The 25,678-nt window shown below is 45.6% G+C and overlaps 1 long non-coding RNA gene and 1 other non-coding gene across 2 annotated transcripts; both read left to right on the top strand.

The window, feature by feature from the left end:
* Positions 1-5,147: 5,147 nt before the first annotated feature.
* Positions 5,148-5,220, top strand: TRNAS-AGA (transfer RNA serine (anticodon AGA)). Its single transcript has one exon. It is a non-coding gene; the product is annotated as a tRNA-Ser (tRNA).
* Positions 5,221-11,268: 6,048 nt separating this feature from the next.
* LOC140685704 (uncharacterized) lies at positions 11,269-16,202 on the top strand. The gene is made up of 2 exons (XR_012059050.1): positions 11,269-11,319; positions 15,244-16,202. It is a non-coding gene; the product is annotated as an uncharacterized lncRNA (long non-coding RNA).
* The last annotated feature ends 9,476 nt before the right edge of the window (positions 16,203-25,678 follow it).

Genomic DNA, 25,678 nt, shown 5'->3' with positions numbered 1-25,678 from the left:
TATATGTTGTATTTCTTTGTAATGAGACTTTTACGCATATTTATTCCCAAATGGTTTGGAAGAAACAAATAGTGTAGAGACTTTGTGGGGAAAAAAAAACTAGGGGCTCTTAAAGCTAGAAGGAACCATGGAAATCATTTCCAGTGATTTCCCAGAGTGTCCATCTGTTGGCGGGAGCCAGGTTTGCTGTATATGCATTAGCCAGGGAACTTACTATAAATCCAGAGTCCTAGTGTGATCCTCCACCCCATCTGCCATTCTCCCACCCCCAGTCTGTGATGTGACTTGAACAAAATCCTTCAGATTGGGAACCCTGATTTAGTCTACTTTTATTTTACAGGGAAAGATGGAGAAGTTAAGAGTTGAGTGGATGGTCCTGCTGAACATGGGAAGAAAAGGATGGTCTTTTTAATAAATGGTGATGGGATGATGGGTTATTCATATAGGAACAAAATGAAATTGGATCCCTATTCCACACCATATATAAAACAACTCCAGTGAATTTTTGACCAAAAGGTACAAAGCAACACTACCAAGTTTTTAGTGTTTATAGTTCTACAGAAAATAATAAGGGAAGTATTTTTATGAACATTTGGGAAATAATATGAAATTGGTTTTGGGAAAGATTTCTTAAGTGACAAACACCATGTGTAATCTTTGACACAGTTATATTGAAATTAAGAACCTTTTTTCATTAAAAAGCATCACAAAGTAAGAAGAGTACAGTTAACTCTTGAACAACGGAGAGGTTAGGGGCACTGACTTCCTGTGTAGTCAAAAATCCATAGTCCCTCCATGTCCACGGTTCTGCATCTGTAGATTCAATCAATTGTGGATCTTGCAGTATTGCAGTACATATTTACTGAAAAAAACCCAAGTGTAAGTGGGTTAATGTAGTTCAAACCTGTGTTGTTCATGGGACAACTGTAGCTCTCTAATGGGAGAACATATTGGTGTCACAGTATCAAAGAATTTATATCCAGAATATATAAAGAACTCCTATAAAGTCACTAAATAGACACTTAAGACTTTTTTAGGGGGGAGTGTAATTGAGGTTTATTTTTTTATTTTAATGAAGGTACTGGAGATTGAACCTAGGGCCTCGTGCATGCTAAGCATATACTCTACCAGTTAAAATCAAAGGACCTAAATGGATAATTTTCCAGGGAAAATGAGCAAATGGCCAGTAAGCACATGAAAAGATGCAGGACGTCATCAGGGAAATGCACATCCAAACCACGGGGAGCTACACTTAACACTCACTAGGATAGCTAAAAGCAAAAGTCGGATAACCAGTACTGATAAGAATATGGAGAGATTGGAAGACTGCTGTGAAAATGTAAAATGTGCAGTCACTTTTGGAAAGCAGTCTGGCATTTTCTCAAATAAAGATAAGAGTTACCAGATGACCCAGTATTTCCATTCCTATGGATATATCCAAGAGAAATAAACATGTCTACACAAAAACTTGTACATAAATGTTTATAGCAGAATTACAATAGGGAAGAAGTGGAAATAACCCAATGTCCATCAATGGATTAAATGGATGGGTATACAAAATGTAGAATATCCATGCAATGGACTATTAATTGGCCATGAAAGAAATGAAGGACTGATACAGGCCAAAGCTAGGATGAACCTTGGAAATATCAGTGAAGAAGCCAGTCATAAGAGTCCATGAACTACATGATTCTCTCTGAATGAAAGGCCAGAATAGGGAAAGCTATAGAAACAGTAGATTAGCAGCTGCATGGCTGGCGGGCAGAGAGTGGACAGCTAGGGAGGTGATAACTAAAGGGTGTGGAGTTTCTTTTTGAGATGAACATGTCCTAAAACTGATGATGGTTGCACCTATCTGAATATACTAAAAACCACTGAATCATACACTTTAAATGTGTGATGTAAATTATATCTCAAAACATTTTAAAAGAAATTCATCAGTTAAAAAAAAAATTCAGGCACTTTACCCAGGGAGAAATCTAAGTGATCCATACACATGAAAAGGTCCTCAACACCAGTGAGAAAAATGAAAAAAACCTCCCGACTCTGCCCTCCCCACCAGACTGACAGTCGTTTACAATGTGATTATGCTAACTTTTGTTGAGGAAATGGAACAATACTGCTAGAGAGAATAATTAGTAAAGTTGAAAATACACATAGGACCCAGCAGTCCTGCTCGTAGGTGCATACTCGGGAGGTGCTTGTACATCCTGTGCTATGATGTGTACACAAGAATGCGATAGACCCACAATGGAAACAACCCAACTATGAAAACAAACTACAGCTACACAAAATAACAGATGGAATCTTAGAAACCAAGTAAAAGAAATGACAGATAAAAGATAATACATTTTTTTTCCCAATCATAGGAAGTTGAAGAGTTGTTAAAATACTGTTTGGTGGTGCATTCGTAGGAGATGAGACTCTAAAGAAAAACAAGAACGTGAATATGTAAGTCAGGAGAGTGGTTGTGGGCGCTGATGGGGAGGGGGCTTCTAGAAGGCTTCTGGGGCACTACAGCATTCTCTTTTTTTTGACCAGAATGGTGGTTATGCAGGTGCTTGCTTTATAGTTATTGCCAAAGTGTGCAGTTATTTTGTAAGCACTTAGTTTGGTATGAGAACAAATGAAAATTTAAGACCAATAAGCACTTTAAAAATGCTCATCTTAATTTACCATGCTCTTTTTCATCATTGTTGATAATTTAGAGTGAGTTACATCAGTTTTTCTTTTCTGGATGTCAAAAGCTTGGGGAGAAGGCAAACTTACAGAGAAAAAATGTCAGTGTGGACATTTTTATTGGTTTACAAAATCACAAAGTTGCTTATAAGTGGAAGACTTTCATGTAATTCAAAAGGCAGTTTTAAAATTCTAGTGAAATATTTCATCCCCTGGTTAGCTGTGAATGAGTGTTTTTAGGTTGCCGCACAAAAGCATGTATAAAATGGAAATCAGCCCGTGGTTTTAGTCATTAGGGCTACAAGAAATGGGGGGAGATGTCGATTCTAAGAAAACTTGTAGTCTCTCAAGCTCTGATAAATCAGACAGCTTTCATTTCTCTAAAAAAAGACTTAATGTTTAGTTCTGAGGTTTTTTGAAAATTAAAACACTCATAATAGACCTGTTGTTTAAGATGTTTCAGACTTAAGCTGCGCTTATTACATGAATATGCTAATGAAGCAACCAGTCTCCTTCCTTTTGGGATGGTAGATGTAAAGCGAAAGATAAACTAATCTCTGACCTGTCAAAAGACAGTTGCATTTAAAAATCTTAATTGTAATGTGGTTTGGTTTTTCTTCTTCCCTCAAACACGAACTTGGATAATACAAGGATAGAGCCGAACCTATAAATATTATCCAAGATTTAGAACTCAACCATACTGTTACTGTGAAATCTGTTGGCCACGTAACCAGGTTTCTGAGAAAATACATGGGTTTTTTGCATTTTTTAAAAATTAGCACTAAGAATCCATCCAAGATGCAATTGTTTTTGTAATTAGATTTTTCTTCTTAAAATACTCTTGTGAGGGTAAAAATTGTAACAGAACAGAAGAAAGATGTTTTAGGATATATTTAAAGAATAACTTTTTCCCCATAAAATCTCAATGTTCCACATACTAAGCACATCCTGTTAGACTTCATGAGCATTAAATGCATCTTCTATCCTTGGTCTTTCTGCATTTAGCTTTTTTGGGAAGTATGTTTTTACCCACAGCATATGGTATGAGCTGCTGATTCAGTACTGAGTGGCTCTTTAAGCTTGTTAGTTATATTCTGTTGATTAAGATGCTGTGCAGAATAGTCAGAAGGAAAGCCAGTCCCTGGTCTGAAATAAATTAAACAATGTTAATCAGCTTATGGGGAAGAACACATGAGTAAAGAAAATTTTCATATACAAAGGAAATCTCTTATTATTGCCTTCCTAGGGTCAGTGTGTTTGGAATAAGGAGGTAGGGTGTGGCTGGCGAGGATGATGAAAGTACCCAGAATGATACACATATTTTCAGGCAGAAACTGGAAGTGGAGCCCAAGTTAAAATAATAGTTTTCTGCCTGATGTACTTCCCACTCCAGTTCCCTTGAGAGATCGAGCTGCTGCTTTCTCTTATTCGGCTCCAGAATTTACCTATTTGGCCAGCTTTCAGGTGTCTGTGGACACTGTGTACATGGCTAGGGTATCCCAGAGGATGTAGCCCCTCTCTCTGCAGGCAGCAGTGCCTCTGGTCTCTGAGGAGGGAAGTGGGGAGCCCTAGCCTTGCCTTTGACACAGTAGCTTCCCCACTGTCCTAGAAACAACAGTGTTTCATGTCAGACAGCATTAGGAACATGATCCAAATTCAGTGTATGTTAGCATATTTTTACATTGGCATGTGGTTTGTCCAAACAGAAGTGCTCAAACACATCTTTGATCCAGCTATATGAGAACTCAGCAGGGGCATGAACAATACGGGATGCTGGGCAGCCTTCACTGGAGCATCCTGATCTTATTTCTAGACTTGGTAAATAGAAGACCACACTGCTGCGGCCGTTGCTTCACCTTAAAGAGGTAAAGAGAAGTTATAAACTCCTTTAAATGGTCAAATTGAGAAGGAAGGAAAATTCTGTCAGTGGACCATTTCTTTTTCTAACAAAGCAACAATGGTAATGAATTCCTCAGTGTTCAGAATCAACCAGTAAACGAACCATAGTGATTAACTTGTTTTATCACACTATTACTATTGCTTTTATTTCCTAGAATTTTGTTGAACTTAGCAGTTATAATTAGCAGTCAGTTTAGTTTTATGAATAATCTTGAATGGAGAGCACTGAAAATCAAATTAAGTATAGTTAAATTGAATTAAGACAATGCAAGTATTTTCAGTTCAGCCACTGATCTGAAATTTTATTATGCATCGCCCATCTAGAAAGATGTATTTTTATCAATTGTTTCTTCACACAAATATCAGGACTTCATATTTATTATCAATTCTAATGTGATGTTTTATTGCTAAACTTTGGCTTAGCCAAATCTATCATGAAAATGACTTCCCACATTGAATCTCTAATATTACCAAGTAGACGAAAAATTTGGCAACATTAAATACTTTGTGAATATCTGAAAAGTGCGAGGTGCTGTACTGGGCTCCTCAAAATATTACTCATCTTGCCAGGTAGGAATAGCTCAGAGGTAGAGCACATGCTTAGAATGCATGAGGTTCTGGGTTCAATCCCCAGTTCCTCCATTACAAAAAAAAAAACACTCCTCTTAAGCAATACTGAAAGGTGGGTACTTCTATCACCTGCACATCACACATGAGAACACCTAGGCTCAAAGGTTCAATAATTTGCCCAGGGCACACAGCTAGTAAGTGGCAGAGCTGGGATCAAAACCTCAGTAGTGTGTCCCCCAAATTTTTTCCTTTCCAAAGGCTTAAAATATAGTTAGCAATCTGAGAAGTACACATGTGATAAATTTAATCTTCCTAAATATTATTTAGTGTCAAAATGAGTGATGTAGGCAATGCAACGGAAGTTAAGAAAGCTTGAATGAGGTGTGGTACAGATGTTAAGAAGTACTGTTTTTAATTCTCTCATGGAAGCCGGTACTCCTGTGGAAGGAGTATACCTTAAATAGGCAGACTATATGATATGTAAGTTTATATCTCAATGAAGCTGTTAAAAAATAATAGCTTAAATAGATACAATAATAGCTGTGTGTCTGGCAACAACCTGTTAGGTAAATACCATCATTATTCCGTTTTACAAATGAGCAAGCTGGGGTGTAGAGAACTTAAGTGACTTGCCAAAGATCAGAGATGAGTAGATTAGGAGAGAAGTTATTTTTCTTTCCTGTGAAAGAAATCTGGAGGGAGAAAGGTAAGGCGGCTCCATGAGCATCAGGGACCCTGATTCTTCGAGCTTGTTTCTCCACGGTGCTCAGTTCTCTTCTCAAGGTCTCCTCATGGCCCAAGATGACTGCTAGTGCTCCAGCCAATGCACCTGCATTTCGGGCAGCAGGAAGGAGTAACCTGCACACATGCTCTTCCTAGCTTTAAGGAAACATAGACGTACACATTGCTTCCACTTAACATCTTGGCCAGAACGGAATCTTGTGTCCACACTGAGAAAGAAATGGAGTCTTTTTGGCTGTTTTCCCTACCTCATAGTGGCAATTCACCAAACTCATTTTGAAAAGTGTTTTGGGAATGGTGAGAAATTTTTACTTTGGTGCTCTGGGATGATGTTTGGTGCTCTGGGGTGATATTTCCTCTTCTGCTCACCATCTTCAATGCCCCACCTTGTCTTTAATATTTATTTCCTTTCAGCATGTCTTGGCTTCTGTTCTTTTCTTCTGTTTCCTGAATAATAACTTCTGTGGACCCCACTGTGTTCTGTGACCCCGTTTCCATTGAATCCAACTAAGCTAAAAGCTCAGCACCTCATCTGTCTTGCCCACAGTTCTCAGCACAGCAGGCAGGGAGTAGTTTCTCAAGAAACACTTGTGCACAGACTGTGAGCTCCCTGGGGACCTGGACACTGACACCTTGGAGCAGGGACACTGTGGCCCAATGCAGGTGCTTCTTCCGCTGGGCTGTCGTTTGGGGTAGCGGAGCACCTGAACGTTGGCAGGGGTGGAACAACATGACCCTCCACAGAGAGTAGAGTCAGTTGAAGGCAGGATGCCGAGGGCAGGTGACATGCCCTGGGCCCCATGGCTGGTTGGTGGCAGAGCCATCCTGGAGATTGGGCCTCCTGACCCTCGGGCACCTCCTCTGACCACAGAGCTTCTTAATCAGACACTGATTTACAGGCAGAGCCTCTTCACACAGGGTCATTAAGTAAAAAAGACATAGATGATACATTTTTATGTATGCAGAAATTGTTTCTCCCCTCCCCTCCTCTTGAGATTGATTAACTTAGCTGGAAATAATGAACCTGAACTGAGTTTTGATCACCATATCTAACTGGTAGTTACTGTGCTTGTACCTCGTTTGCAGACTTTCAGAAGACCATGATACTTATTGAGACGATCCTTTTCTCTCCCTCACTCTCCCACCAGTTTTTCCCCGGGTGTGGGAACTGACAAGCCAGAAAATAAATGAGCTGGAAAAAACAACAGTTTGATTTTTCTAGGCGTTGTGTCATATTTCTAAAGGGCAACCTTGGAAGTGCCATCTTCCCTTTGGGGAGGAGACAGTGCTTCAGGGACAACTCACTTGGAGGGCTGGCTCCAGGGGAAGGGTGGCTGGGGCAGGACTCACAGTCATTGGCCAGACTCCTTCCTTCCCACAGTCTTGCTGATGGAGGCCCCAGGGTCCTCTCCTAGGGTCTTTTGAGGCCATCTCTGTTTTCTTCTGTCTTTTCTCAGTAGATTTTTGTGGCTCTTTTAATGACATTGTCTCTCAGGTCCCTTGGAATCAATCCATGCCTGTCTCTTGGGTCCACCTTGTGTGAAATCAACTCCTTTTTGTTCTCAACTGGCTTCACCGGTTTCAAAGGCAGCCATTCCTCTGAGTTTCTCAGGGGCTGATGAGCAAGTCCATTGACCTGGCGACCTGGTGAGGGACACTTGGTGAGCTTGTGGAAGCATCACAGTCTCCCCGGGGAGCCAGTCCCACCCATGGTGATTCTTTTCCAGACTCTGGGGACACTAGAGGTCTCGGTGACAGTGCAGAGAGGGCACCATCCCCTGGGGGCCCTGGGGACTTGGCCTCTTATTAGCTTGAAGATGTTCTCTTGGGCTTCCCACCTGGGTCCTGGCAGCACAACAGCCAAGTAAGAAGTGGCCCAACCTCCTTGGTCTGAAGCTGAGTTCCTTCCTTTCCATATGTAGCTTTTATCCTCTCTGGTTCCTTCCTGGAGCTTCCAGATCCTGGCCGTCCTGGCCCCAAATTCTCCCCAGTAGTCCAGGCAGCCTAATGACAGAGTTCCTGGAGCCCCTTTACCACTTTGAATAGTCTAGTGCTAGTCCTTCCTCACCCACAAGCAATTTTGATCTTCCAGTGATGCCAGGCCCGGTGTTTCCTGATCTTGGCTCCACTAGGGCTTTCCTGGCTTCTGCCTTCTCCCCTGCCTTTGGGCAGCCCCCACTTTCATTACTTTAGCCCTAGCTCCTACACAGTTTGGGTCTCATGTAGCTATGACAATCCTTGGATTGGTCAGAGCTGGGAGGGCCTTCAGACAACTCTATTGAGTTCAAACACTTGATTTTGATATGAGCAAACCAAGAACCCAAGGTGACACAGGTGGTCTGAAGTGGAATCACTAGAGATGGTAAGCACCTGTGGGCTCCCAGCCCAGGGTGTCTGGGGGAGGCTGGGCTCGACATCCTCCACTGAGGCTTCAGCAAACTCTAATCGACTTTGACAGTGAAGTGATAGCTGATGTTTTGCCTGTTCACCATCCCCTCTCCACCCCACTTGGTAAAGCCCCTCTATGCAGTTTTGAAGGGGCTGTCAGTCCCAGGGCCCACTATCCTGGCCACAGAGGTGGACCCATGAGCCAAGCTTACCACAAGAGTTTATACAGATTTTGGAAACGAAAAGTTCTACTTCCTCCAAGATTGTTAGATTGAGATGTTGCTTGCCCAGAACTGTCTGTGGGTCTGCCTTTCATCTCCCTTCATCTTCCCCCACTCAACCCAGCCATCACAGGGGGCCCAGCAGCAGCAGGAAAAATTGAGTCAACATCCAGAGAGAGGAGAGCTCTTAGATGTTGGTGGGGGAAAGATGTAAGAGCGAGCTGACCATGTTGCTGGAGTCCTTGGGGTTTCTGAGGCCAGAGTCACCCTTGGGCTCTGAGTCCTCAAGCCACCCAATTCCCTTTTGACTAAGTTACTTTGACTGCGGTCTCTATTGCTTGCGACCAAAGGGTCCCTGGATGATTCATGCACTGATTTCATTCTGAGCCAGAATGGAAACCCATGACAACCAACTCCTAATGGGCCTCAAAAGAGACGTATGAGACTCATGCTTCTGTGAGTTATTCAGACATCCACTATTTAAGGCAACTCCGATGTGAGTTGTTTTGCAGCATTGTGCAGACCATAAATATGGCTTTGCATACATGGATGTGAGTTAAGTGGGGTTATATCAGTAGCATGTGGCTGCACCTTTTTCCTAGACCGTTACTTCTAAGAGCAGAGCAATCCTTTCCCTGCTGTTCTGTTTGTACAGCATCCTGCATGTGGCCACACTGGGCACTCATTCAGAATGAAATATATCCATGCAGAAATCTTTGCTCTGCCTCTGGACCTTGGAACCTTAACCACATCTGTAAAATGAGGATACTAATAGAATTTATCTAACGTACCTGTCTACTGATACTCAGAACTTGTTTGCTTTCAGGTGAGAGAAAGCCAACCTAGACTAACTTACACAAAAAGAGCCATCTGGGGTCCGGGCAGCTGATCTCAGGTCCAGTCGTGTCCAGAAACTGAAGCAGTGCCGGCTGGCCTTCCTCCCTGCTTCGCTCCCTCTCTCATCTCAGCCTGAGTGTTGGCCTCGAACTTGGGTTCATTTGTGTGACGGGGAGGACAGGGCCCCCAACAGACAGCAACGGGGTCAAATCCTTACAACTCTCAATCCGGAGAAAAGAGGGCCTCTGTCTTCAGGGTCCACATCCTGTCAAGTCCCTGGAAAGATTCCAGTCACCTTGGCCCAAGGCAAAGGCCATCAGGCAGCCCACCAGAACCATGAGGAATGGGGAAGGAGTTTCCTTGAGGAACTGGGGAGCAGTACATGATCCCAGGACGTGAAGAATGGATCTTGGGCTGAGGAAAGGGCACGTTTCCACGCATCACAAAGGCCAGAGTTGGGACGATGATTCTAAAGTCTGGCAAAGGAACGCTGAATCGGAGCATGAACTGGTGGCCGGTGGTATAGTGAAAGGAGGGTTTTGGAAAATCATTTTCAAGCAGCCACGAGCTACTGAGCCTGGCTTGATTTCCAAGTGGAAGTCAGCCTAAGGCCTCATTGGTGTTAGTCAAGGAGGGAGACACCAAGCAGTATTCGGTTGGCCTCAGCTTGGAGATCCTGTGTCTCCTGTCCTAGGCTGAGGGGAACTCTGCTGAGTGTGGCCAGCAAGGATGAGGAGGGGGCACAAAAACCAACCAACAAGCACCTGGTTTGCCCCATGCCGTGCACATGGAGATCTCATTTAACCCGCACACATACCTGTAATCTACACAGACAAGGAAATGCACACCCAGGAAAGAGACGTTACTTGCCGGAGGTCACTGAGCTCATGAGGGATGAAAGGACTGGTCCCCATGCCTCCTGCCCCAGTGAACTGGCTCACAGAGAGAGCACCGTCATAGTCAAGCCAGCCAGCTAATGTAGGCGAGGCACGCATGCTTTCCCCACTTACCTGCTAGTAAATGGAGATTCAGGGAGTTGAAGGGCCTTGCCGGAACTCACACTGCTGGTAAGTGGCAGGGCTAGGTCTTCTGTCTCTAAATCTGCAGCACCAAACAGCCCCACTGGCCGCATCGGCTGCATTTTCTCAGCAGTGTCTTTGTGGGAATCTTGCAGACAAATTCCTCCTGCAAGGGTGGGTAGTGGCCTGCAGAGATTACAGGGTATTTCATTCATCATGTTAATGGGTCCTTGTTTCTCACTGTGACAACGAAATTTTGAGATTTTCCTCTTTCGTTGACAGAAATGCAGCTCCACGCTGTTTATCATGAACTTTCACAGGGAAATTGTTTTCCCCTAATTCTTCCAGGGGTTGACCTAAGTGTGGGCAGGATTCAGAGGGTAGGGAGAGATCTTTAAGGGGTGGAGGTTAGCTGCTGGTCCCGCAAAGCCCTCAATCGACTCTCAGCAAACTATTGTGTAGAGACTGCCTGCCCTAAGGCAGCTTCTTTAATGTGTCCATCATCTCCTCATTTAGCTCATTTTGTTGGTTTCAAAATCTCTCATGGACAGTCCAATTAAAATCTTGGAAGGAACTGGACTCTGTACATTGTCCTCAGTGGAGCAATTGAGAGCTGAACATGGTAAAAATGAAAGCCGAGATGAAGCCATGGCCCAGATTAGGATAATTAGAATCTGAGGCTTCTTCCTTGTGCAGAAGGAAAAAATTGTCCTCGTGGTCTAGATTAGAGAATGAGAAATGTTTTCTCAAATCAGATATAATCTGGGCAATTGCCTTCTATTGGAGCTTGATGAGAAGCCTGGGAGAGTTTGATCTCCCAATACAGTCTCTGTACCTCCCTTATGATACATTTCACTTTCTGCCAAGTTATTAATATCCTGACTTTAATATTTAATTTTTGCTTCTAGATTGTATGCTCCTATATCTACTTCTGTGGACAATTTGCAGTGGCTTGTACATAGAAGGTGAGCAACAAATGATGTAATATAGATATATGGGTAAATAGATGGATGAGTGAATGATGGATGGTCAGATAGATGGGTGGATCAGTAGATGGATGGATAAATGGATGAATGGTTGGATGAATGGCCACCGATAGTCAGGTTGACACAGGATAAGTAAAATGTGTGGATTGATGAAGTAATCAGGGAACTGATATTCATTGAATATCTGTGCTTAAATGCTGCATCTGACAATTTATAACATCATTGCAGTGAATCCTCACACCAATGCAGTAGCATAGGTTTGTTTTTCCCATTACAAGATGTTGAAACTGGTGCTTAGAGAGGTTAAGGAATTTCCTTAATGGCACCTTCATCTAGATCAGTCTGAATAGGAAAACATACCACACTCTAAAAGTCAACTCAGTGGGGAGGGTATAGCTCAGTGGTAGAGCATGCTTGGCATACACGAGGTCCCAGTACCTCCCTTAAAAAATTAAAATAAATAAATAAACCTAATTAGTCCCCAAAAAGTATTAAAAATGAAAAAGCAAATAAATAGATAAAAAATATATAAAAATCAACCTAGTTGATACCGAAAGTTGATTTTTATGATGTTGTTTACTCAGAGCATTGACTGGGAAAGCATCTGGATTACAGTGGATTAAAGTGGAGCAGGCTCAGGCATGACTGAGGGTCTGTAGTAGGGGCCGAAGGAAGAGCTGCCTTCCCCTAGGTCTGGGTGACTCAAGTGTCACCTCAGGACACTGTTCCCTTCCTTGGTTTGAGAGGAGTCTGAACAGGTGTGGCCTCAACAGACCTGTCCTAGGATGCAGTGTGTGCTGGGACAGGTGGGGTCCAGCCAAGGCCAGCCAGCACTGCCTATCTTGGCCCTTCTGCCCTCTCGTGTTCCCCAGCCCTGCCTTCCCCGAGGCCACAGACCATATCCTTCTCAGTGCTCTTCCCAGAGTGTAAAAGCTGAGAGTAGGTGTCACCTGAATGGACAGGCCTCTGAGGAGGAGGGAGATGAGACCTTACTGTGGCAGCTGGGGGCTGCCAGGGAGCACTGTCTGCCAGGCCTGGCCTCACTGGTGTCACCATCGGAGGAGACAGGGCCACAAGCCAGCGGGGCAGAGGGGCTTGGGAAACACAGATTGTGCATGCGGTTCTGGAGACTGAATCCGTGGTGTGACTGCCCATGATCGTGGTCTGGCTTCAGAGTCTATCCCCAACCCTGGCTGTGGGCCTGCCCCTCCAGAAGTCCTGTCTAGGTGACTTGTGGAGTGAGGCTCCTGTCTCTTTGAGGCTGGGCTTCTGAGCTTCTGGCAAGGCCTTTGTGCCTCCACCTTCTCTACTAGCAGCCTTCCCCCCCACCACTCCCATGGTACCAGTAAGGCCTGCTATTTTTTTTTTTTTGATTTTTGGGGTGGGGGAAATAATTAGGTTTTTATTTACTTATTATTTATGTATTTTAATGGAAGTACTGGGGATTGAACCTGGGACCTTGTGCATGCTAAGCACACGCTCTACTACTTACCTATGTCCTCCCCCTATAAAGCCTGCTATTTCTGCCTTTAACTTTTCCATACATAGCCCTTTGCAAGCATTGTGTTATCAGCCATTTATTTGCATGGTAGTATAAGTGGAAATCACAATATCTCCCTTCTCCCTGGTTAGTTACTCTTCAAGTCATATTGTGGAGGAAAGTCTCTGTCAGCAAAAGAATAGTAATCCTCATTTTTATTCAGAAGACCTTCAACAGTAGACAATTTTTTCACATATGTCATCTTCTGGGAATGAGTTATTATGACTGTTTTACTTGCATCTCTGTGGGGGGCTCGTTTGCCTGCCTGGCAGCTCCACAGGCCCAGGCAGAATTGGCATATCTTTGTACAGGAATCAGGGTTCCCTATGGCCTTTGGAGTGGGAGGAACACAACCCCAAGATGAAAGAAAGAGACCACCCCTTCATCCACCAGGGAGTTGAAAAAGTAGAGAAGAAACTCCCCATGGGGTTGCAAAGACTTAAGGCACTTGCATTGGACCTTGGAATTCTGTGGGGAGAGGTACTTTTGGGTATGACACTGTAGTGCTATAGGATTGCACTTTGACCTGGATTGTTACTGGCTCCTTGAGTGAAAGGGCTATAGGAAAAAGAGACAGCCGGGCCTGCTCTTGGGGACACTATTAGGGAAAGTAACATTGGTAGAGAGAGAACCCCCGGCTTCCAGAAGAGCTGAAGATGGGCCACATGTGAAAGTGATTAAAGTGGAGTGACGTCACTAGGGGTGGTGAGAGCGGGATGCATCGTGACCCCTTCCACTCGCGTGGAGGTTCAGGAAGTAGAAGGGAAGGGTACCACTGATGGCCTCAGCAGGACAGTTTTCATGGCCACCAGAGAGAACACATTAGTCCCTCAGGTCCCTGTTAGGGGAGCAGGGTCTTTGGGGCTGGGATCTGGTGTCGGTTCTGCTGGGAGGGGGCACAGAGCTGAACCCAGCTGTGGCTTCCACTGCTCGTCCAGCCTCCTTGGGCCACTGGCCTCTGTCGGCATGACGCAGGGAGGCAGAGGCTACCTCCCCATGAAGAATGATGCCCAGGTGCTGGTGTGTGCGGGAGAGGGTCAACTCAGCGGCCACATCCTGCACACTCCAAAGGCCTGGCCCTTGAGATGCTCTTGGGAGATCACCTCTGAGCCCTTGTAAGATCCTGCCTGGTAGCGGGGTCTTTGTACACCTGAGAGCTTGAGCCACGCTCTGTAGTTAATGCTAACAACGTGATTCATGGTGATCACCTGGGCCTGGGCAGTGCCATGTCCGTTTGCTCTCTAGAGGGACTAAAGACTGAGTACCAGGGTCATTCTGTGGGTGTTCCCTGCCTATGTGACTGACCCCTCAATGAAAACCCTAGACACCAAATCTCAGGTGAGCTGCCCTTGTCAGCAATACTTTGTACATATTGTCACACGCCATTACTGGGAGAATTAAGTCCTGTCCATGTGGTTCTGCTAGGAGCAGACCCCTGGGTGCTTGCACCTGGTTTCTCCTGGATTCTGTTCTATGTGCTTTTTTCCTTTGCTGATATTAATCTGTATCCTTTACTGTAATAACCCACAACTGTGAGTATAATAGCTTGTCTGATTTCTGTGAGCCCTTCTAGTGAATCTTTGAACCCGAGGGTGGTCTTGGGGACCCCCGACAAAAGGTGCCTGGGCCTGAGCCTCATGCTTGTTTCAGAGATCTTACACAGCAAGTGGTCTTGCCAATTTTCAACACCAAGAAGCTGGTGGAGAAACATTTTTTCTTTAAGTGGTACAACTGGTGAAATGTGGGCAGAGATGACTGAAATCTCAATCCTAGGCAGCTGCTGACTTGCCTGGGAGTTGTGGGTTTTCTTGAATGCCTTCGGTGGTGTGCTGGTCACTTCATTCTCAGCGAGCAGAAGGAAGCACTGGTGAGGGCCTGGCCGTGGCACGGGCACTGGGGCAGAGGGAGTTGGGGGATGATGATGGAGAAAGGTGAAATAAAGAGATTTTATACCTTAACAATTGTGCTGTTTCAAACTTTATCTCTTTTTATTCTCACAAAAACCTTGGGAGATATGGGCTAACATTTTGTTTTTTTATGTTTTATTTTTTAAATTAAAAAAAATTGAAGTACAGTCAGTTTGCAATGTTGTGTTAATTTCTAGTATATACAGCATTGTGATTCAGTTATACCTATATATATATATATTCCTTTTCATATTCTTTTTCATTATAGGCTATTACAAGGTATTGAATATAGTTCCCTGTGCTATACAGTAGAACCTTGCAATTTTATATATTGTAGTTAATATCTACAAATCCTGAACTCCCAATTTTTCCTGTCTGGTAACCACCCCTTTATTTTCTATGTCTGTGAGTCTGTTTCTGTTTTGTAAATAAGTTCATTTGTCTCACTTTTTTTAGATCCCACATATAAGTGATATCAAGTGGGACTTCTAGCCAAGATGGCAGAGTAGAGAGAATCACAGCTCGCCCTCTCCCACAAATACACCAAGAATTACAACTACAAACCCACTGAATCGCACAGAACACCTACTGAACTCTGGCAGAGTGTCTCTCACTTGGAAATACATTCTCACAAAATCTGGTAAGAGAAAAAAAGAAAAAGAAAAAAAGTAATATCAAGTGGTATTTTTCTTCCTATTTCTGGCTTCACTAGTGTGGCAATCTCCACGTCTATCCATGTTGCTGCAAATGGCATTATTTTATTCTTTTTTATGGCTGAGTAGTATTCCATTATATTATATACCACATCTTCTTTATCCAATCATCTGTCAATGAACATTTATTTTTTTTTGACATTTTTTATTGATTTATAATCATTTTACAATGTTGTGTCAAATTCCAGTGTCAATGAACATTTATTTCCATGTCTTGGTTATTGTATATAGTGCTCCTAGGAACACTGGGGTGCATGTATTTTTTCAAATTAGAGTTTCCCCTAGACCTATGCCTAGAATTGGGATTGCTGGATCATATGGAAGTCTATTTTTAGTTTTTTAAGGAATCTCCATACTGTTTTCCATACTATACTGCACCAAATTATATTCCCAACAGTGTAGGAGAGTTCCCTTTTATCCCCACCCTCTGCAGCATTTACTGTTCGTGGACTTTTGAATGATGGCCATTGTGACTGGTGTGAGGTGATACCTCATTGTAGTTTTGATTTGCATTTCTCTAATAGTTAGCAATATTGAGCTTTTTTTTCATGTGCCTATTGGCCATTTGTATGTCTTCACTGGAGAAATGTTTGTTTAGGTCTTCTGCCTAGTTTTTAATTGGGTTGTTTATTTTTTGTTGTTGTTATTGAGTTGTATGAGCTGTTTGTATATTCCGGAAATTAAATCCTTGTCAGTCACGTCGTTTGCAAATATTTTCTCCCATTCTTTTTGTTTTGTTTATAGTTTCCTTTTGGGCTAACATTTTAAACTCCACTTTCTGGGTGAGAAAAGCAATCCCCAACAAGGCTGGACTTATTCAAGTAAATGGTAGAAGGGGGAAGATGTGGCCCTTGTTCTTGGGAAAGATCATGAGCTTTGGGAGCAGGTGGGGACCATACACATTCAGGAACCATGATGAGAACAACTGTAGGTCAGCAGATGAACAAGTGTGTACCAGTCAGGATAAGCAAGGCTAAGCTGCAGTAATAAACAATCCCCACCTCAGTGGCTGAACGTTTCAGAGGTGTAACAACGTTTCTTGTTCATACAAAGTCTAATGTAGATCTGGACGACTCTCCAGGCAGTTGTCTGGGGGACTCTACAGGTGGGCCAGGATCACCTGGGGTTAGACCTTGAAGGCCTTGAAGTGAGTAATGGAGAGGAAAATGTTAGGAGACACTGAACTTGTAAGCAGTGGAGGGGAGCTTCCCCTTGGGGGTTCAGGTCAAGGCCATCTTCTCCCTGGCTATGGCGTGATAGGGTAGAAAAGCAGAGGCTGTCTGCTGGAGGAGCAGCAGTACTCTGTCCAGGCTTTCCCCAGGTACAACCAGGAATCCTGGCTAAGTTTTCCTCTCCAGCCAGTGCTGTAACATGGGAGGGTCAGCCTAAACCATGGCTAAAGGTGGCCTGTGTGGGCATTTGTAGTTTGGGGGGATTTCTTGGATCTCCCAGGAGAGAGGTGGCTGACCCAGACTGGAATCTGGCCTCGTCCACAGGCTGCTTGCCTGTGTGGCTCTAAGTGGCTTCTGCGTTGTGCAGTGGGTAAGCTGGAGCAGGAGGTGGAATGACAGTGATGTTTGGTTTGCTCCTTCTGTGGTCAGATGGCTTATTTCACCACTAAGAGGGCACTGGGATTGATGGCAAATCTCTCTAGAGTTTCTGCAGCAGGAGTGAAGTTCCTACAGCGCATCAATGATGGAGCAGTGGGTGTGAACCCAACTGGAGTCTGCGTGCAGACCCCACAGTCCCAGGGCAGAGAGGATGGGGGGCTGTGGGAGGTCTGAGGGGGGCCCCAGTGCCTTTAGGAAAAGTTGTTGAGGGGAACTGGAACATCTAGGAGAAGGCAGCACCCTAAAACTTCTCCAGGCCAAAAAGCTTGATTCTGCCTCCAGTACATTGCATTGTTTTGTTACCTTGTTTAGGATGAATAAACTTGCCAGAAAAATAATTTCCCCTCTTTTTATTATTTTGATTTTTAACCAATGAAAAGGAAAATTCCCTGTTAGGGATAGTGGGATGAGATAGGTGGGCTGGGGAGGGGCAGACCTTCCAAGTTTTTGGAACAGAGATGCTCTCTGTCTCTCTAGCCAGGAAAAATCTCCTTCCTGCCCTCTTGCCTCAAGCTCTGGATGCTTAGAAGAGAATCTGGGGAAGTTGGAACATGGAAGATGGAGACAGATTGAGAGGCTCCTGTGAATGTTGGGGTGTTTGGTTAATAGAATTAGAAGCCAGGCTGGCAGAGCCCTGTCACATAAACATTAAGTCAACACAGGAGACTGAGCATTTGTTAGAAATGTAATAGTGGATGGCTGGAAATTTATTTTTTAAGGCAAAGAGTGTTAGGGCTTCTATTCAGCTTTAGTTCTCTGAAGACAGAGTGGGCAAAGTTGATCCACGATACCCTTGAATAGCCTTTTCTGTGGCCTTTGTCTGATTGGCAGGGCTCCCATTGCCATCAGCCAGGAGCCAAGGCTTTCTTTCCCCTCCCTCTGCTCCATCAGAACCTGATCTCGGAAGAAGTTCCGTTGTCAGTCATTTACACTTTAGTGTGACTACGTCATTATACTCTCTCTCTCAGAGATGTCTGCCTTCCAAAACTGAGCTTCCTATGAAAGTGGCTGTTGCTGTAAAAGGTATTTCAGCCCGCAAGGAGCAAGGAAGGAGTTAATTTGGGGTAAAGAGACAATGTTAGCCGCAATTTTTTCTGTTGTAATTTAACCTAAGTCAGCCCAAAGGCAAAGGGGGAAATTACAGGCTCACACTAGTGGGAAGAAAGCTGAGGAGGCTCCCTGATTTGGAGGAAGAACTACGGCATCAGCCCTCCGGGAGCACAGCTGGGCTCAAACAGGCAGGTAGGTCTGCCTCTGCTTCCCTTTGCGCAGTGGCCTCCCTGTCCCCTTTTGTAGGCAGACCCTCCGCGTGGCAGAGAAGGGGAATAATCGCTGACTGACAGCCCCTGCTGGCAGTAGGTGGTAGACACGCACACCCCATCTACCCCACCCTCCTTCTAGTGGGCTGTCCTGTACTGCAGAGGCTAGAGGGCTGAAAACTACATTTCCCAGACTCTTGCATCTACCAGTCAGGATGAGATTCTGCGCGTTAGCTGCATTTGCCCAAGATTTGAAAGGCAGATTGGAGGTGGAGCCCATGCTTCTGCTGTTTTCTGCTGGCAAGTGAGTGTATCTGGTTTGAGGGGAGTGGCTTCTTTTTCATGGCAGCCTTCATGAAAAGGGCTACTTCCTGATCATAGGAGAGGTAGCACCCTACTTAGTGACCTGGCCCTGTGGGTGTGTCTCTCCTGAGAGTCCTGAGAGCTCAACCTAGAGTCTTTTCAGCTTTCCCAGTGATAAATAGGCCATTTAACAGCCAAGGTTAAATTAAAAAATAAAGCCCAACAGAGACCCAAACTAGAGTGCTGAGCAAAAAATTTGACTGCCAAGCAGAAAACCTGATCCAAGACAGGGTCTAGGAAGGCTGTCTAGATGAAGTTTGAGGAGGCGAAATGGAATAGGTCTTTTAAAATCAAAAGACTGCTGTAATGTACAGCATGGTGACTATAGTTAATGATATTGTATTGCATATTGAAGAGTTGCTAAGCGAGTAAATCTTAAAAGTTCTCATCACACACACACAAGAATCTTGTAACTTTATATGTGACAGTTGGTAATGAGACTTATTGTGGTGATCATTTTGCAGTGTATACAAATATTGAATTATTATGTTATACACCTGAAATTAATATAACGTTATATGTCAACTATGCCTCAATTGAAAAAAAAAAAACAAGACTGCAAATTCCCCCTCTGTCCCATAGCAGAAAAGCAAAATCTCTGATTGGCGTTGGCTGGATTTGTTGGGGTGTAAATATTGAGGAACTATTGGTGGCCTGTTGTTTGCATGTGGTGCCCATCTCAGGATTATGGTATCCAGGTGTCTCTCCTAAGCACATAAGACTCTGCCCGGGAAATATGACACCAGTGCGCTGTGACATGCCTGAATTGGATTATGTCACCCTTTCGGTTGTCAGTGTCAGTGGGCCAAGTGGCCAGTCAAAGTTTATCACCTATAATAAATCTTTTGTGCTTAAACCAGCTGGATGGGATTCTATATTAACTTTGCCCTGACTGGTGTACTAGGCCTAGTTTGTAATCTAACAGGAGAAAGGACTACTCTGTCACCTCCAGTCTTCATAAGGCCAAGGACTGCTCCCCTGGCCTGGGGCATGTGCCCTCCCTTAGACCAATGACTGTGTCTCCGAGGATGTGGAGCCATGATTGATCCAGCCAAGAGGGGAGGGGTGGCTAGGACCGTCGATGGTCTTACTCCACACCATCCCAACTCCTTGGCCTTGTCCTCTTGTATAGAGGATTGAAAGCAAGATGCACCATCTCCTGGCCTCCCTTATAGGCAGTGGTGACCATGTGACACTCTGCTGGTCAATAAGATGCCAGCAGAAAGTCCCTGAGGAAGCCTGGGAAAGGCATACAAGGCATACCAGGAAGTCTCTCTCCCTACTTCTTACTGCTGGTAACATGGATGTGAGACTTGGCAGTGTAGCTCCCTCTGGCACCTGAGGTCATAGGCATGAGGACCAAAGCCAGGATGCTAAGGATGGCAGAGAAGGAAGAGAGGAGGAACCAGCCTTACTGAGGGCACCACCGAGTCACGGACCACCCCACCATCTGCCCCCAGACTTCTGATTGTCTTAATCACATAAACCCCTGTTTCTATTTTTTTTTAAGCTACTGTCTCTTGGGCTGTCTGTTAATTGCAGTTGAATGCATTTCTAACGAATACAGTAGGCACCCTGTGATCCACAGGTCCACTGGACCACAGGGAGGTGGTCTGGAGTTTTCCCAAAGGATAGGGGGGCAGAAATACTGTTCTCAGAAGAGCGTCCTGGCAGACAGAAGCAAAAGTTCCACAGCTTATTTTGATGGGCCTTCTCAACAACTCTAAAGTCTCACCTGCAGGCAGCTATGATTCCAACCAGGAATATGACGAACCATCATGGCTTGTGCCTGCTGAGTGAAACTCAGCAGTCCTGTGACCTGGGTGTGAGAACCTGGTCTGGAGCAATTTTAGGTGGAGAAGCCAAGAAGATGGAGTGTGGGTAGAAGAGGTCACTAAACTCTGGTGTTAGCTGGCTGCTGAGATTTTAATAAACAAAGAAAGTATCTTATTCTTGGCCAGGTGGAAGGTAGATGCAGAATGGGGGGCCAGAGGAGTAGAACTGGGGTGAAGTACAGAGCCACACAGTGCTCAGCATGGGGCTCAGTCCTGAGCCCTGGGTGTGTCTGCTTCTGTGGTCACCTACTGCCATGCTGTAGCTCCTAGACCATGAAGGGCTAGATTCATGTATTATTGACTATAACCTCTGTAGGGCCCAGCACACAGCATGTACCCAATAGGTGCTTATATGTGTTTGTTGAATGAATGAACACAGGAGCAGATAAATGGACTGGATAGAGCTGTGACTGGCAGGAAGGCTCTTTGGCTTCTGCTGTGGTTTGGCTAGTGAACTGCTGTGTGACCTTCTCCTTGCTGGTCCTCATTTACCTCCATCTGCAGAGTCTAGCAAATGCTCCTTTTCTTGCTCTCCCTCTGCCAGAACATTCCTTAATGAATGTCTGAGTGAAAGGGAGCAGCTCCATGAAGTTTTGCTTTGTAATCTTGTTTGCAACAATTCCTGGAACATTCCAGAAATATTTATGTGCACATACATTTTTGGACCAATGGCTCTCTTATGTGTAATTATGTGTATCCCAAAGAAATCTACCCATATCCCCAATGTCTGTGGTGGCTATGATGGGAGAGGGTCCCATTTTGCAGAGAGGTGCCCACGGAGCATGGATGTCATCCACCCTAGTGTAAAGTCCCGAGGGAGGCCTCAAGGGGTAACCAAATGCCTTTGTCTTGGGGGCAGGGGAGGGATGGATGCCCCATGGTGAACAGCAGCTGGAGGGCTTTCCATAGAGACAAGGGAGAAGAGGTCACATGGAGGCAGAGGGGACCACAGTGGGGCATGGTGGTTGGGGAAGAGCTCCCACTTCAATTTCCACCAACCCCTGGCCACAGGGCCACCATGGTGTTCAAGCTTTCTGACCCCAAAGCTCTCTCTAGAGCAGCACTGTGTAACAGATCTTGCTACAATGACGAAAATGTTCTGTATGTGTGCTGGCCAATATGGTAGCCATTAGCCACATGGGGATACTGAGCATTTGAACTGTGGTCAGTGCAGTAGAAGAGATGAATTTTGAATTTCACTTAATTTAAATTCATTTAAAATTAAAGAGCTGTGTGTGGCTGGTGGCGCCTGCATCAGACAGCACAACTATAGAGAGTGGTACTTCGTTTGTCCTGGAAGAAGCAGGGACAATTGAAAATGATGACCTGGAGCTCACGGAGGTGCTCACAGGATTGGGGATGTGTTGAGGCTGCAGCTTTCAGCAGGAAGCTGGCCAGTCCTTCGCGGGGCACATTTCCTTCCATCCTGTATCCAGATGCTCTGCCCAGTCCATGGACAAAGAAGAACTGGAATAAATTGTCCAGGCTGGGTCAGGCATACAGCTGATGTTTGCTGAGGATGGTTCTTGATAGGAATCCCCATGGCACTGTTACATTTCTCCTCCCAAACCTCAGAGTATCAGAACTGAGAGGCCAGTCCCTCATTCTGCTGACACAGAAAAGGAACCTCAGTGAGGGGAGGAGATCTGCAAACAGTCAGCCCGAGAGGTAGAAGTGAGCTCTCATCACTGGGTTCGTTGCTTTATGGTTAAGTCTTTCTTTGGTAATTCTACCGTCATCCCTTCTGTGAACATTTCCCTCAAAATGGAGTAGGAAGGGGACATGAATGTGATTTTCTTTGCCCAGACTCCACTTCTTACCTGCTGAGAAAGCACTCTGCGGGCTCCAGGCCTGCAGAACCGCACACAGCTTCCCTCTCTGTCTTCTCACATACGGCTTCTTCTGCCTGGGACACTTCAGTCCCCCATCAGCCAGCTCACTGTGGCCCCTCTGGGTCAGCCTGGACAGCCTGCCTCCGAGAGTCTTCCTCGACTTCCTGGTGGGCTGGCTGCCTCTCCCTGGGGGCTCCTGGCAACCCAGACTGCCCATGGACGTGGAACCCTCATCCTGCAGGACTGTGGTGCCCAGTCTGCTGTTGGCCTCCCGCAAGCCTGAAGTTCATGGGCAGTAGAGGCTGTTCTGTCCTTCTCACGCTTATCTCTCCAGTCAACAAGGCGTGTTCCTGGCCCCAAAGTAGGAAAGTTACTTAACCCCTCTGACCAGGACAAAATGCTGGATTGGGGAAGTAACAAATTCCCAAGGTTGGTAGGAGATTAAGTGAGATAAATATGCAAATCTCTTGTTCAAGGACCTGGCTAAGTAAATATAAGTTCTTTTTTTAATTTAATCTTCTTGTTAGAAAAACAAATATACTCACAGAAAAGTAACTGACCATAGAAGGGAGAGGGGTGGCAGTCCATCCAGGATGGCCAGCTGGGATTTAAAATGTCATAGGAATCACAGGCCTTAGAACTTGAAAGGAAAGTAAGGACCACTTCATGCAGCTAAAACACCCACCTGAGTTGATTACACAGTTGGGGCACGAGACCCAAAGAAAGAGGAAGGCTGATGGGTGACCAGAGCCCACCAAGCTCCCTCACTGCCCCAGCTAGCTGGTAGGTCTTAGCTGGAAGATCTCTTTCCAGAAACACCGTATGCTCGTGTTTTGCAAACTGCTGGGTATGATTCCTAGGCAGATCAGGAAATCAGTTTAATAGCTTTGACCAGCATTGAAACAAAACAAAACCAAAAAAACAGAATGGAAAATAGTACAACGCGTGTTACTGCTGCCATACGAAGTCTCTGGGACTGGGAGGAGCCAGAGGGATTTTGCAGACTGAGGCAGGTAGGGCCTGTACTTGAGGGACCTATCAAGTCACTCCCATCTCTAGGGCTTCTCTAGGGCAACTGGAAGGAAAAAGATGACCTGGGGAGGGGGCTGTGGAGGAGAGAGGAAGCTTCAGTGTAGTTTGGAGATGGTGATTAAAGAGGTGCCCAAAAGAAGATGTTTGCAAAGGCATTGTGGGCAGAAGCCATTATTTGGCTGCAGCCTTCTTCTTCAGCTGGCCCCACAGAAGGGGCTCCCTGCAGAAGCAATAGGGGCTACCAGGTCTCTTGTCATGAAATGCCTCTATATCAGTGACACTGTACTTGTGGAGCACTTACAATTTTCAGAGTTCCCAGCCTCCTGAGAGGTGGGGGTGGGGGTGGGGGACAATATCATTATCCCATTTTAGAGATGGAGAAACTGAGGATCTGAGGAAGTTGGCTCCCAGAGGCAGATCTAGAATTCAAACCTCCTAGCTTCTAAATGGGTGCTCTTTCCACCCGTAGTATGAGTGCTCCATGTTCAGAGTGTGGGTTCAAGACCCTGGTTGCCCTTTAGAATCACCTGGGCAGCTGCCAAAAAATTCCAGTGTCTCCCTGCACTCCTCCTCAGACCACTGAAATTAGAATCTCCGGTAGCCAGGGTGGGGCCGGGGCATCAGTATCTTTCCAAGCTCCCTTCAGAGAATCTGCTGCACAGCCAGGGTTGGGAACCTTAGCCACAGTTGGGACCATCTCCCACCTCTCCCAGCGCTGGGTTCTTCCATTCCTCTGCCTTCTTTCTGGCTCTGGCAGTCTGGCCAAGCTGCCTGTGAGGTCCATGGGTGCTCTCAGCTCAGATGGATGTCACTGTTGTTTTCCAGAGTGACTCCCCTGGGACGCTGCCACCAGGGCCCAATCCTCGGAGCTAATGTCTCCTGGGTCCTCCTGAGAGGAGGTGTGATCAGGGAGATCGGGAGGCAGGTGGCTCTGACGACAGAAAGCAAACAGCTCAAAGGGGTGGCAGGCTGCATTTTATTCATCTTTAATTTAAACACCCTCCAAGCCCTTTCTTGGAACATTGCTCAGAAAAATAAATGTATTGTCTAAGAAACCCTGCAGACTTGCCCTGCATGCTCTAACCCCCTCCTGAGAGAACGGGTAGCATAGAAAATGATTTGTAAAGCAAAGGGGAGGAGAGGGCAGGAGAAGAGGCTGACAGAAAGGGGAAGGGGGTCTTGGGCCAGGTTGGTGCAGAAATCTCACTGCTTCTCAATGTGTGATGAGACTGGCTGGGCGTGATGCCTGGAGGTGTCAGAGCTGCTCCAGGAGCGAGAGTCCAGACCCTGAGTCCATGCTGAAGAGCTGGTCCTGGGGGATGGTTTCAGCAGCACCCCTCTCCTCACCTCGCAGAGTGTGGAGCCTTCAACGGCACTGGCCAGCACATTTTCTAACGACCATTCCAATAAAGAAATGAGCCCCAGCCAGCACCTCTTCTGGACTCAGAAATGCCTCAAGCAGTCTGCCTGAATGTGCTTTCCAGACAGTATGCATGTGGAATTGTGCTTTTTGTTTGTGAAGAATGTAAAAAGTTACAGTAAGACGAAGCCGCCTGGCCCCCAGCTCCTGTGGTCTTCGCCTCTATGTGCTGCCAGTGGCCAGGAGGGCTCAGGCACCCCCCACCCAGGGTACAGGAAGAGGGGACCTGCTTGGAGGCTTGTCTGAGGGACAGAGGAGCCTGGGTAAATTTAGCAGCTGGTTTCCAGGGTTTGGCTTGGGTTTGGTCGCTGGCTTCTATGTAAAACACAGATACATGCAAAGTGTCCATGAGATTCCCCCAAGACAGAGAGGAATTTTCCAGGCCCTTGCAGATCTCCAGGGAGTTAAAAATGTGAAATCTTTCTTCTTAAAGTGGCCCAGACTGGGATTTTTTCTCTTGGGGAACGGGCCTAGGCACTCTTCATAAGGCTGACGTGTGTGTGTGTGTGTGTGTGTGTGTGTGTGTGTTGCTGTGATGTGCGACACTCCTGGCAAATGCCCAGGACTGTCAGGACTGTCTGGCATTTTCCACAAGCTGAGGGTCTGAGGCTGCCTGAGCCTTTTGACTCCTTCATAGGCCCAAAGCAGCTGGCTTCAGTCAGAGAACACAGGGGCCTGACCACCCAGCCTTCTTAGCAAACAAGGGACCAAGGATGCTCCTTTTCTGCCTCCTCAGCTCTGAGAAGGCCCGGCTGCTTGCTAAGACCCTGGTTTCTGTGTGGCCACGGATGGGTGGCAAGGGCTTCTTTGAGCCCATGCTGTCTTTA

The sequence above is a fragment of the Vicugna pacos genome, chromosome 15, assembly GCF_048564905.1.
Source record: "Vicugna pacos chromosome 15, VicPac4, whole genome shotgun sequence".
Lineage (NCBI taxonomy): Eukaryota > Metazoa > Chordata > Mammalia > Artiodactyla > Camelidae > Vicugna > Vicugna pacos.
The sequence above is the reverse complement of the archived record's forward strand: the minus strand, read 5'-3'. Positions and strand labels throughout refer to the sequence as shown.